The sequence below is a fragment of the Salvelinus fontinalis genome, chromosome 39, assembly GCF_029448725.1.
Source record: "Salvelinus fontinalis isolate EN_2023a chromosome 39, ASM2944872v1, whole genome shotgun sequence".
In the NCBI taxonomy this organism is placed as follows: Eukaryota; Metazoa; Chordata; class Actinopteri; order Salmoniformes; family Salmonidae; genus Salvelinus; species Salvelinus fontinalis.
Window position 1 is genome coordinate 16,619,553 of NC_074703.1, and position 14,915 is coordinate 16,634,467.

The window sequence follows — 14,915 nt, forward strand, 5'->3', positions numbered from 1 at the left end:
CCTTAGCCTAAAACAGCCTTTTTATAGAGGATCTCACTTCTCAAAATGTTCTTTGGTTTACCAATCTTGTGAGGACTTCTGGTACAGTTATTGTAAAAAACGAATGCACGCACACGCACACCTTATAATTGAAAGTGAATTTCACATCAAGGCAAACCATGTGCTAGCTCATCCAGAGTGGAGAATCCTTTGAGATGTGGAGGAGAGCCATCTACACCTTCATATGATTCATCCTACATACCCCAAGCGTGAAGTGGGTGGTACAGTATGTTCTACTGAAGCCTACGCCGGCACGGTCAGTCATCTCGGGGGTAGACACGACTACATAACTGGTCGTTTCATAACACGTTTTTTTTTAGTGCTGACAGAAAATAGCTGTTTTCTTTCCATTGCTACCCAGTGTATTTCTCTCACCTTTGATATACCATCCATATATGTTTTTTTTGCCATTACACAAGCTGCAGTCTCCATGGTGATATGATTTCCAGCTTCAGTCCACAATATTGAAGATGCGTATACAGTCACAACCAGTCCTCACTAGTAAGCCTCCAGCCTTTATCTGTTCATGGCTATAGGCTGAGCACAATAATTGTTATGAAGAGAGTTTTATTAATGCAGTGTAGCAGTTTTACCTCAACTGCACTATTGGGCAAAGGGTCATTGTCCACACTATTTTTTGACACTATTTTTTGTCTCATAACACTAGACCAACTGGAAACAATTGCGCAAAGGTAAAACATAGCCCTTTTTATTTTCTAGTGGAAACAAAGGTGTGTTTTTCCTGCAGCATGATGGAGTGCACCAGTAGACCTGTGTTGTTGGTGGGTGTTTATTCTCTAACTTTAGTAGTAGGAGGCATCCAAGGCTAAGGAGTATGGAGGGACCACCCACTGGTCTAATCCAGATCAGGCTAAATCCCATTAGTAGCCTGCCCTGGACTGACTGCCACAGAGACACAGAGGAAAACCACTCTGGAAGGAGCAGAGCTAGGAGCATAAGCACTGTGGTGGACATCAATAGCAACACAACCCTGAGAGCACACAATGCAGTGTTAACTATAGCAATAGAACTAAAACACAGTGGCCAAGCCTACATCTCTATTGTCTAGATCTCCACACACAAACCAAATGCCCTTCATGCAGTTTGAATTTCTATGATCGAGTCCAAGGTAAATCCAACAATAACTAAGAGCATTCAATATCAACCACCTCTTCAACTGCTGATCCAAATAAAGTCAAAACAGGCATTAGTAATCAGCCCTGTTTTGAGTCTTACCTTGTCATCTTCATGTCCCAGAACAGGCCGGGGACAGATAGGCTTGGCCCGTGTAGCTGGCCTTTCCCAAGGACCCATACTATAACACAGATTGTATCTGCTTCTATCTGCGTACAGAGTCAATTAGACAAAATATTGTCTTGAGTAGACTAATCTGGCACTGCTGGCTTTACCCTAAACAGTACTGTCTGTCAGGGGTCAGAACCGGTCTAACCTTGCTGGTCAGAGTGAACTCTATCCTTTTGACTGAGCAGTGGTGGTGACACAACTGTCCCAGACAGACAGGCAGGCAGACAGACAGACAGACACCTCAGGCAGGCGGTGGCTGAGGAATGGGAAGTGAATGACAGAGTGGGCTACCTTTCAGGTTCATTCCTCTGGGAATGTGTGGGTTATTTGACTTAGCTACAAGGGGTCAGAGAATGCACATACTTGCTTTTCTTTGTGCTGTAACAGAGATTTAACTCCACAACATACAATGAGGGGGAGGGGGGGACACTTTAAATAATAAAATGTAGCTTTCATGATTAGAAGATGCTTAATTTCCAATTTCCAGCTAAATACTTTGTTGAGAATGCCTCCAACAAGACCAGGAAAACACGGGACACACACCACAGACAAAACAGAAATGTCCATCGCCATGTATGAAATGACTGCTCAGTGGACTGTCTATATCGCATGTATAACATGTTGTAGAGCACCCAACGCCTTTGGCTTATCACTCCCCCATAAACCCTGAACACGGTGTAAGCGACCTGTTTGCATTGTCTACCACTCTGAACCATCTGTCGGCACATCCGCCAGGTGGTGGGGTGGGGTGAGCTGCACTCTCTGTTCCCCTGTCCGCTGTCCATGGTGCTGGAGATGAGACAGGCAGTCTGGCTCAATGTCAGCCAGGTAAGCCAAGACAGGTTTACGTCACCTCCTCCACCCCCTGCCAAGGGCAATGGGCTAGTGCTCTAAGAGGCCATTTTTGGTTGCCACCGTTTGCAACCACATATGGGAACAATGTACAGCCATGAGCATTTTACCTGAAACAAAATGCATAATGTGATGTTTCTTTTGAGTCCAATAGGAACCAATGAAAGCAAGCTTTAAATCAAGAAATGCTCATGTCTTTTTCTTCACTTTCATTATCAGCCCCTGCTGAGTTCTGATAGTACGTTCCAGAGTTTGTGGCAGATCGTGCCGCAGCCAGCAGCCCTAAATAGACATTTGATCAGAGAAGTCTGTATAACAACATATCTAGTAGCACGGAGATGTTTCCTTAGTGCATGGCGTGTAGAGGGAATTCATCATCTCACCATTTCATACTCCTGCCTTTGTTTTCAGGCTTCCTCTCACTGGTATACTACATGCAATGAATTAGCACCACTGGATCAGGGAGTCTCCCACTCTTTTTTTCTTGGTGGATTTTTTTCATTCCACACTTCCTATCCTGTTCTCCAGTGGTCCAGCTATTTGTATCCCAAATCTCAGGTAGCCTACTGCAGATCCCAGTCACAGAGGATACTGACTATTGTTTCAATTAGTTGGAACTGCAGCATTGCATAGAATTCAGCCTGTGCAGAGACTGTGCTATTCAGATATCAATATATGGTCTTTTTTAATTGCCAGAGGATTGAAATGGAACTGGGGTTGGGCTTCAGATTGATGGTAAGCTTACCTTCTTCCTGTGGTAGGCGCAGTTGGATTCAAGGCTGGAGTTTTGTTAGGCAAATCTGACTGTTGGATTGTGGGCTGATCTCAGGTGGTCAAGACAATCTAAGTGTCTGCTAAATGCCTATATTGTAAATATCAAGAGGAATACAGTACCTTTTTCAACAATGGGAGAAGTTGGCTCCTGTTTTCGATAAATCTCTTCAATTTATTTTTCATTTCTTTCCTATTGAAACAGAATGGTCATCAACTTGAGATGTTTAAAGAGTCTCTGAAGATTTTTGACATCCAGGGCTTCTTTTTGTTTTTTTAAATAGTGGAATTATCTTTTGTGAGCAAGTTTTTTAAATCATTTGTCTGTTATCCCTTTAGATGTTCGCATACAGTCAGTTGATGAGTAAATAACACAGCAATAGAATGAATAAATTGAAATGTACTCGAAAATTTGGCAAATTCACGATTTAAAAAAAATTATTGATAAACAAAATCGGAAATGGTAGTTATACTACTAATTCACACTTACTTTCGCTCATTGGATAGATTTACTTCGCTCATGTTCGGTGTTTACTGCTGCAAGGTAACAGACTAAACTAAATATTGAACTCAGTCAAACGCAATGGTCAAACTGACTATGCATACATTCGCGTCATGTCATTGTGATTTCATGACGTCGTAATGGAGATACATTCGGACTGACGGCGGCGCGCTGTTGACTGATCAGCGCTAAAAGTGAAATCAACACGTAAAACAACGCATTATGTAACGCTAAAAATCATGATAATGTTTGGTAATTCACTTTCCATTTCTGGTTTTGGGAGAAATTAGCATTATCATTCACTCAAAAAACAACATTTCCACAATGTTCCATACCACAGGGGAGATGTTGCACAAACTCATTAGCCCTATACAGGCTATACTGGAAACATGCTCACTACATAAAAACGTATAGTTTATATTGAATCTTTAATGTTTTTTTTAATGTTTTTATTTACACATTGTACAACGCTTTCGCTGAACAAAATCCACAAAACTTTAAACACAAATAGAACACGTACGTAGTCTATTCTACTGGATGTTCATAAAATCAAGGTAAAACGTTATATAAAGGGGCATTCTGTAGTTGCTACATCCATTATTTAACTTTTAAAATAAGCTTTGTTTTTACTCCAATGTTTGTGAAATAAACAATAAATCAATTAAAATGCAAACAAACACTACCCACTGGGCACAGCCTTCAGTTCAACTTCTCGTTTTTATTTACATTTGGTTTACTTGTCAACTAACACGAATTTAACATGAAATTAACAACAAATGTCATGTCGTTTTAGGTTAAAAGTGGATGAAAAAAAAAATGTAATGCCCTTACCGTGACTTTTAGTAAATCCAATCAGTTTTTCACGTTGATTCAACTTCATCACATATATTTTTTGGGTTGAAATGGCGTGGAAACAAAGTTGATTCAACCAGTTTTTGCCCATTGGGTATATAGCCTCAAAACATGGTTAAAACTATAGTTTTGATATCACGGGTGGTCAGTCCTTGGCATCCACAGCTTTGACGATGAATTTCAGCGTGGTTACATTTCTCCAGCCTCATGCCTCAGCTTTTTACCAAAACAGGGGCGGGTCTCTGCTTTGTTATTGATTCAACTGATTGCCACTTTAACCATGATAATTTAGCATTTTCAGATAATTACATCCAGCAGAGTGCGCCATTGCACCATTTCATTTACATGTTGGAGTGAAAACTAAAAACAGACAGAAGACAAAAATCCTCTCTGAAATAATAAAAGACACAAAGGGTTTGAAATCTGAAGGCTTTGCTGTAGGCCGAATAACAGTAAAAGTTGGGAACTGACCTTTGATAAGTCAAATGGTCCAAAAGATGAGCTGTTATAAAAAGGAGAGCATGTACGACCCCAGACTAATAACAATTAGCAGTACAATTCTAATGCCTCTTATAAAATAGACAGATCTAGAGGATTACAAAAGAAATTGTGAAAGTCAACTGTCAATTACGCAGAGAGGCACAGAGCTCCTGTCTAATAGATAGGTGGGGTCAGTGACTAGCAACACTGCAGCACCATGCATCCCGCACCATGCGAGACAGTCCAAGTCTTAGACCCTGCCCTGGAGACTTCACTGGGGCACTCTGTGATGAGCAGGGACTTCTTCCAACGTGACCTGATGACAAGTTGTATGATAAAAAATAATGGGTGAACTGGGTCTTAAAATGCCTGAATACAAGGCACAACCTTGTTAACAAACATGCAGTCCTACACCTGCTTATGAGATTTCGATGACCTCCTTGACCTTTCAGTCAGTCTTACCTGGAGGATTCCACTTGGGTATTCTGCCCCCCGCTGGACTGCCAGAGACTGCAGGTCTGGAGATAGGAGAAGTGCCAGGAGCCCTCTTGGGCACGGAGGCTGATTGGCAGTTGGACTTCTACCTAAGGGGGGAGTTTTTAGACTGGAAGTCCCTGAGAGGCACAGAAGGACAATTTGATTGAAAGTCTGCAGACTGGGAGCATAAATAGATTGCGTTATTAGAATGTCAGTTCGTAGTTCTTTAAGCTAATAAGTACCTTTCAAATGTGGTTTGGTTTTTAATGGTTTTGAAGGCTGCTTTTCTTCCTTTGGATTAGCTTTTGGTTGCTCCTTCTTGGCTGACTTCCCTTCTGTGTTCTTTTTCTCTGGTTTCTTTACTGTGAACTCATCATCATCACTTTCAGCTGGATCACTGAAATCAGCATCACTCTCTGAATCTGAATAGAAAGAAATATTCAGTACGCAACAAATGTGTGTCATGAAATACACCTGGAATGTAGAAAAACAAAGAGCCTATGCCTTTGGGTTGCTATGACAACCTGATGTCCCTTTGGGATTGTAGTCCTCATCGCCATCCTTCAGCATGCTCCTTTGCTGCTCTGTAGCCTTGGAGGCTGCCTTCCTCTGTCTGGAGGGGGCGTAAGGGGATCCCCGATCATTCGTGATCTGGTCAAGGCCTAAGGGAGGAGATGATCTAATCACAAAGGGATCACTAGTGACTGAGATGCAAAAGCATGGGATCGAATAATATTAAATAGATTAGGCAGTGGTGGGCATGTGTAGCATCACCACCCATGCATTTGAGATATCAAAAATAAATACCCAAAAGGTTGATGTCCACACTGCAGTTGGAAAGGCGTAATGATGGATCCAGATTTTCCCCATCTATTTTTGGTTGATTCTTGACATATTTTTAAAAATATATATATATAGAATAAAACAAAATTAAATTGCAAATAATTTTTGGCAGTGAGTGAGAAATGTGAGTCATCCATTCTCTACTGTTTGTAGTGTGCACATTGTGATAAAACTACCATGGAGCCAAACCAGTCCAAATTGCTGTTTTGCTGTTGAACAGCAGTGTCTCAAACACCAGTTGTAAAGAATCAACAGTCCAATGAAAACCTGGATTATAAGAACATTGTTCCTCATTTATCTCTGTGGTTTTAAGCAACGACAGAGTAAGAGCTGCTTCCAAATCTCTGTCATACAGCTTCTCATCCAATGGTTTCCTGAAAAACACAGGTACAATTCTGATGTTAGCATATTTTACATTAAAGGCCTTCTCAAAGGGACATGTGACAAAAGTGTGACAAAGTTAACATGTAACACGTGATATGTGTAGTGTAGTTGAATTCTGGTCATCCTGACCTGCAGTGCGGAAGTTTCACCGACAATACTGATCAACATAGAGCAGATTGATCACAAGGTTACATTCAGAGTGACTTTCACTCTGTATCACCATGACACATCAAAACACCCCTACTGCCACTGGCCTCAGAGACCTTGCCAATGATTCCCCACACCTTGTGGCTTTTTGTGATTTGATGCATGGCAGATCACAAGCAACGCGTCTGGCTAAAAGACTCATTTGAGTTTGAGCACTGATTTATGGAGTTCTTCTCTGGGCCAGTTGTCAGCATGATGTCATTGCATACACCATCTAGACACAGTGTCCCTAATACTGCCTGCAACTGGGTATTTGTTATTGTTTATCTCTCACTATGCAGAATAAGGTGAAGGGGCACTGACTGAGGGCAACAAAGACATTCAGTGTGTCTGTGTTCTGAATGCATGCTTCTGTTTGCATAGCTGCTGTCACACACTACAAAACTGTTAAGAATGTTTCATACCTTTTGTCTCCACAGCATATTGAGGAACAAAGACACAACATGTAATTCTATTGAATATATGGTGTTGTTTTGTAAACCTTTTAAGGGTTCTTTCTGCTTGTTTCTGATTCCACTTCCTACCTGTCCTTGTGGCCTATGGGCTGCGAGCTAGTCTCTTGACTGGAGGCCTTGTTTGAAGGTTTCTTGCTCTTCTCCTGCGCTGGCTCTTTCACACTCTCCTTGGCTTTTTTGCTGGGTGGTGCTTTCACAGAGGCAAAATCATCATCTGTTTCACATGATCAGAAACAGTGGGACACATGATTACATACAAACCATAAAAGGAGAAGGGAATTGCAACACCAACTGGCTATTTACACCATAAATTAATGAAATACATTGGATTTGACATACCATCAGCCAAGTCCTGGAAATCTGAATTATTTACAACCTTTGTCTTCCTGTCAACAAAACTCACACACCTTATAAGTGACTAGATTTGCAAGATCAGGCAGTCTCTCTAGACAGACGGGTTCCCTCCCACAATGTACCAATGTAGGTCTGGGATTTCCGGGACTAAAGATCAAGCAAAGCAATAAACTTCACTTGTCAGTTCGTACTAACGTTACGTTAGCAAGTTACTGTAGCTAGTGAAGCTTAGCTAATAAAAAAGGTAAGCTTTGGTTACAAACCTCGATGGTCGCTCCATATCAGTTTCTTTTCTTTAGCGATGGTCAAAATTATATTATTGCTCAAATGTTTTAATGATCGTATCATAAAAGTAGCCATAAAACATACTATGCAGATTTTCAACAGTGGTCACTGGTCCACGAAAACAAACTTTCAATCATCCCGCTCGAAAATGTGATTACAAATCTCACGATTTAGATTCGATGATTCGTCGTTTCTTGTTTTTCACGTGTATGAGACAAAGGGAGATTTTCACATCTTAAATATCGTTGCGTCCTCTCTTCGTCTCCTTCTCAAAACCCAATGGAGAAGAATGTCAGAGGGGCGGGACCTCTGGCTTTCTCCTCCAATGTGTTGTGAGAAGGAGACGAGATCTTCCCAAAGATATTTTTAACTAACCCTCCTTGTTCCATCTGTGTGATGGTGAGAAGAGGCGAATCTACTGAGAACAAATACAACTTTCACCAATCACCACAGGTCTAGGATCAGATTATACCAAGGAACAGTTTTTATTTTACCTTTAGTCAACTAGGCAAGTCATTAAGAATAAATTCTTATTTTCAAAGAAAGCCTAGGAACAGTGGGTTAACTGCCTTGTTCAGGGGCAGAACGACAATATTTCTTTACCTTGTCATCTCGGGATTCGATCCTGCAACCTTTCGGTTACTAGTCCAACGCTCTAACCACTAGGCTTCCTGCTGCCAATAAAAGATTAATCAACCATCAGTAATCAATTAACAATTCGAGAGGTTTTGTTTTGTACAGAAATTGTTTTCTGCTTTATTTTCATTGAATTGTAAATGATGTCATTGAAGTTGTAGAAGTAGCAAGTGTTATGTGTGGCCTCTGTTTTAGGGCTAAAAATCGCTGAAATTAGATTAGCTAATTTAGGTATTGTTGTGTGAATTAACAATATCAACTTAATTAATTTAATTCGAGTTGTACAGGTTTAGCTACATAAATTGACATTTTAAGCAAGTGCAATATAATAGCAATCGTGTAAAGTACTTAAGTAAAGTAAAAATATTTAAAAGTACGACTTAAGTATTTTTTTACTTTACTTTACTTTTGATCTTTTTGACAACTAAAACTTCTACTTCACTACATTCCTAAAGAAAATACTGTGCTTTTTACTCCATACATTTTCCCTGACACCCAAAAGTACTTGTTACATGTTGAATGCAGGACACGAAAATGATCAAATTCATACACTTATCAAGAGAAAATCCCTGGTCATCCCTACTGCCTCTGACCTCGCATACTCACTTAACAGGAATGCTTTTGTTGCTTTTTTTTGTAAATATTATTTTATTTATTTATTTTTAGGGGGTGCTTCGTTTGAAAATTATGTCAGTATTTAAAACATGTAAATTTAAAAAACTAAAACATTGTGCCATCTGGTTTTATTAATATGAAATTATTTATACTTTCATTTTTGATACTTAAATACACTGCTAAAAAAATAAAGGGAACACTAAAATAACACATCCTAGATCTGAATGAATGAAATATTCTTATTAAATACTTTTTTCTTTACATAGTTGAATGTGCTGACAACAAAATCACACAAAAATTATCAATGGAAATGAAATTTATCAACCCATGGAGGTCTGGATTTGGAGTCACACTCAAAATTTAAGTGGAAAACCACACTACAGGCTGATCCAACTTTGATGTAATGTCCTTAAAACAAGTCAAAATGAGGCTCAGTAGTGTGTGTGGCCTCCACGTGCCTGTATGACCTCCCTACAACGCCTGGGCATGCTCCTGATGAGGTGGCGGATGGTCTCCTGAGGGATCTCCTCCCAGACCTGGACTAAAGCATCCGCCAACTCCTGGACAGTCTGTGGTGCAACGTGGCGTTGGTGGATGGAGCGAGACATGATGTCCCAGATGTGCTCAATTGGATTCAGGTCTGGGGAACGGGCGGACCAGTCCATAGCATAAATGCCTTCCTCTTGCAGGAACTGCTGACACACTCCAGCCACATGAGGTCTAGCATTGTCTTGCATTAGGAGGAACCCAGGGCCAACCGCACCAGCATATGGTATCACAAGGGGTCTGAGGATCTCATCTCGGTACCTAATGGCATTCAGGCTACCTCTGGCGAGCACATGGAGGGCTGTGCGGCCCCCCAAAGAAATGCCACCCCGCACCATGACTGACCCACCGCCAAAACGGTCATAATGGAGGATGTTGCAGGCAGCAGAACGTTCTCCACGGCGTCTCCAGACTCTGTCACATCTGTCACATGTGCTCAGTGTGAACCTGCTTTCATCTGTGAAGAGCACAGGGCCCCAGTGGCGAATTTGCCAATCTTGGTGTTCTCTGGCAAATGCCAAACGTCCTGCACGGTGTTGGGCTGTATGCACAACCCCCACCTGTGGACGTCGGGCCCTCATACCACCCTCATGGAGTCTGTTTCTGACCGTTTGAGCAGACACATGCACGTTTGTGGCCTGCTGGAGGTCATTTTGCAGGGCTCTGGCAGTGCTCCTCCTGCTCCTCCTTGCACAAAGGCGGAGGTAGCGGTCCTGCTGCTGGGTTGTTGCCCTCCTACGGCCTCCTCCACGTCTCCTGATGTACTGGCCTGTCTCCTGGTAGCGCCTCCATGCTCTGGACACTACGCTGACAGACACAACAAACCTTCTTGCCACAGCTCGCATTGATGTGCCATCCTGGATGAGCTGCACTACCTGAGCCACTTGTGTGGGTTGTAGACTCTGTCTCATGCTACCACTAGAGTGAAAGCACCGCCAGCATTCAAAAGTGACCAAAACATCAGCCAGGAAGCATAGGAACTGAGAAGTGGTCTGTGGTCACCACCTGCAGAACCACTCCTTTATTGGGGGTGTCTTGCTAATTGCCTATAATTTCCACCTGTTGTCTATTCCATTTGCACAACAGCATGTGAAATTTATTGTCAATCAGTGTTGCTTCCTAAGTGGACAGTTTAATTTCACAGAAGTGTGATTGACTTGGAGTTACATTGTGTTGTTTAAGTGTTCCCTTTATTTTTTTGAGCAGGGTATATTTTAGCAATTGCATTTACTTTTGATACTTAAGTATATTTAAACCAAATACTTGTAGACTTTTACTCAAGTAGTGTTTTACTGGGTGACTTTCACTTATACTTGATTTATTTTCTATAAAGGTATCTTTGCTTTTACTCAAGTATGACAATTTACATCGGCTGATGTAAAAAGGGCTTCATAAATACATTTGATTGATTGATTAATTGGCTACTTTCTCCACCACTGTATAAAAGGTTAATGCTGGCTGTGCAAGCGGAAATATTTGAGGGGATCAATGCCACTACTATTTATTTTATGTCTTTTGTCATGTGTGTCCAACTGGAATGTATGCAGCCGGCTATACACTTGTGTCCATTCAGGGTGCAAGGGTGTCGATTTCCTTCTTAACTAGATTTAATGGCGAGCCGCCCGAAAAGAACTGGAAAAAATATGCGAAATGTGTTAATAAAAAATACACGCCATTCCGTTCAGCCAAGGGTTAACAACAGACTGCTGCAACAGGATTGGCTGAACATCAGGAAGTACAGTAGCATTAGCCACTCTAGCATGGTGGTGGAACATTGTGTTTTATTATTAAGACATTACGCATATTTTCCCAGCTTTTTCCTGGCAGCTTTCCATTCAAGCTCTGTGTCAATCTAAGTAACATAAAAAATATAAATAAATGTACATTTACATTTTGCATTTTAGTCATTTAGCAGACGCTCTTATCCAGAGCGACTTACAGTAGAGTGCATACATTTTACATACTGAGACAAGGATATCCCTACCGGCCAAACCCTCCCTAACCCGGACGACGCTATGCCAATTGTGCGTCGCCCCACGGACCTCCCGGTTGTGGCCGGCTGCGACAGAGCCTGGGCGCGAACCCAGCCCAGCCTGGGCGCGAACCCGGGAGGCTGGCGCAGTGGTCTAGGGCACCGCATCGCTGGCGCAGAAAATCCCAGTCAAAATTAGTCAGTTTAAACTAGAGATTTCAATTTTTTTGCATGGCCTGCGTCTCAATCTGCTGCATGACGGCTTTCCGCAATTGCGGTGGAAGGAGGTCAACCATGAATGTTAGACCATGAAACATCATGAAAATCGTTCTTCTCACAAAAACGTTAGTATTGTTCAAACGGTTTGGACTACAAACTAATGTGACCACTTTATGGAAAGATGAGACTTTCACTCACACTGCCCTTTCCCACCTGGACAAAAGGAAAACCTACAGTGTATTCGGAAAGTATTCAGACCCCTTGATTTTTCCACATTTTGTTACGTTACAGCCTTAACTTTAAGCGTCAGCTGTCAGAGCAGCTTACCAACCTCTGCAGCTGTATATAGCCCTGTAAATAGCCCATCTGTAAATAGCCCATTCAACCAACTACTTACCTCATCCCCATATTTGTTTTTGTTTTTCTGCTCTTTTGCACACCAGTATTTCTACTTGCACATCATTGTCTGCACATATATCACTCCAGTGTAAATTGCTAAATTGTAATTATCTCGCCACTATTGGCTTATTTATTGCCTTACCTCCTTAGTTCATTTGCACACACTGTATACAGATTTTTCTATTATGTTATTGACTGTACGTTTGTTTATCCCATGTGTAACTCTGTGTTGTTTTTGTCGCACTGCTATGCTTTATCTTGGCCAGATCGCAGTTGTGAATGAGAACTTGTTCTCAACTGGCCTACCTGGTGAAATAAAGGTGAAATAAAAAAATATTTAAAAAATATAAAAAAATATTCTAAAATTGAATTTAAAAAAAAATCCTCATCAATCTACACACAATTCCCCATAATGACAAAGTGAAAACAGGTTTTTAGACATTTTTGCTAAAAAATATATCTTATTTACAAACTGTAACGGTCAAAAGTTTGGACACACCTACTCATTCCAGGGTTTTCATTTATTTTTACTATTTTCTACATTGTGAAGACATCAAAGCTATGAAATAACACATATGAAAACATATAGTAACCAAAAAAGTGTTAAACAAATCAAAATCTATTTTATGTATGAGATTGTTCAAAGTAGCTGCCCTTTGCCCTGATGACAGCTTTGCACACTCTTGGCATTCTCTCAACCAGCTTCACCTGGAATACTTTTCCAACAGTCTTGAAGGAGTTCCCACATATGCTGAGCACTTGTTGGCTGCTTTTCCTTCACCCTGTGGTCCAACTCATCCCAAACCATCTCAATTGGGTTTAGGTCAGGTGATTGGGTTTGTATACAGAAGATTGCCAGATTTGGTAAGCTAAGGACACTGGGACTAAACACCTCCCTCTGCAACTGGATCCTGGAATTCCTGACGGGCTGCCCCCAGGTGTTATGGGTAGGCAACAACACATCTGTCACGCTGATCCTCAACACAAGGGCCCCGCAGGGGTGCATGCTTAGTCCCCTCTTGTACTCCCTGTTCACTCACAACTGTGTGGCCAAGCACGACTCCAGTACCATCACTAAGTTTGCTGACGGTGCAACAGTGGTAGGCCTGATCTCCGACAATGATGAGACAGCCTGTAGGGAGGAGGTCAGAGACCTGGCAGTGTTGTGCCAGGACAACAACCTCTCCCTCGACGTGAGCAAGACAACGCAGCTGATCGTGGACTACAGGAAAAGGAGGGCAGAACACGCCCCCATTCACATCGACTGGGCTGTAGTGTAGCGGGTCGAGAGTTTCAAGTTCCTTGGTGTCCATATCACCAACAAACTATCATGGTCCAAACACATCAAGACAGTTGTGAAGAGGGCACGACAATGCCTTTTCCCCCTCAGGAGACTGAAAAGATTTGGCATTGGTCCCCAGATCTTCAAAAAGTTCAACAGTTGCACCATTGAGGGCATCCTAACCAGTTACATCACCGCCTGGTATGGCAAATGATCCGACCGTAAGGCGTTACAGAGGGTCGTGCATATGGCCCAGTACATCACTGGGGCCAAGCTTCCTGCCACGCAGGACCTATATACTAGGCAGTGTCAGAGGAAGGCACAAAAACCTGTCAAAGACTCCAGTCACCCAAGTCAAAGACTGTTTTCTCTGCTACCACACGGCAAACAGTACCGGAGCGCCAAGTCTACATCCAAAAGGCAGCTTCTACCCTCAAGCCATAAGACTGCTGAACAATTAATCAAATGGCAACCCAGACTATTTACATTGACCCCCCCCCCCCCCCCTGTTTTTACACTGCTGCTACTCACTGTTTATTATCTATGCATAGTCAATTTAGCCCTACCTACATGTACAATATACCTAGACTAACCTGTACCCCCGCACATTGACTAGGCACTTGTACCCCAAGTATATAGCCTTGTTATTGTTATTTTATTGTGTTACTTTCAATTTAATTTTTTACTTTAGTTTATTTAGTAAATATTTTCTTAACTCTTGAACTGTACTGTTGGTTAAGGGTACAGGTTAGTCTAGGTATATTGTACATGTAGGTAGGTAGGCTTGTAAGTAAGCATTTCACGGTGAGGTCTATAACTGTTGTATTCAGCGCACGTGACAAATACAATTTGATTGGATTGGATTTGAACCCATACAAATGAATGGAAGTATGGATGTAGTTTTGTGGGGTTAAATATGTGTCCAAAGAAAACAAAATATTTCCTGAGCTTTCTTATATCTCCTAGATATTGGACAGGCACTTCAAACTATTATTCCTTAATTCTTTGACTGTCTGGGGTCCTAAAATAAAAAAATAGAACAGCTAAATGATAGGACCATCTTAAAAAATGTAATATGTTAGCTTACTACCCCTCCATGTTTGAACTGTTGTGAAATCATTTGAATTTGTACAATTTATTTTGCATATGTTGAAGGTATGACACTAGAGGGAGCTGCTGCGTCATGATCATCATTCATAACATGCACTTCAGAGGAGGCTGGTGGGAGGAGCTATAGGAGAATGGGCTCATTGTAATTGCTGGAATGTAAGAAATGGAACAGTATCAAAAACATCAAACATATGGAAATCCCATGTTGGAATCTGTTTCTTTTATTCCATTCCAGACATTACAATTAGCCTGTTCTCCCATAGCTCATCCCACCAGCCCCCACTAATGCACATCAGGGTCTAGTGTGAGAGGACATAGCTATTTTCATTA

At 41.5% G+C, this 14,915-nt stretch overlaps 1 pseudogene; it reads right to left on the minus strand.

Moving 5' to 3' along the window:
* Window positions 1-4,167: 4,167 nt before the first annotated feature.
* On the minus strand, window positions 4,168-8,058 carry LOC129838559 (RAD51-associated protein 1-like; annotated as a pseudogene).
* Between the last annotated feature and the right edge of the window lie 6,857 nt (window positions 8,059-14,915).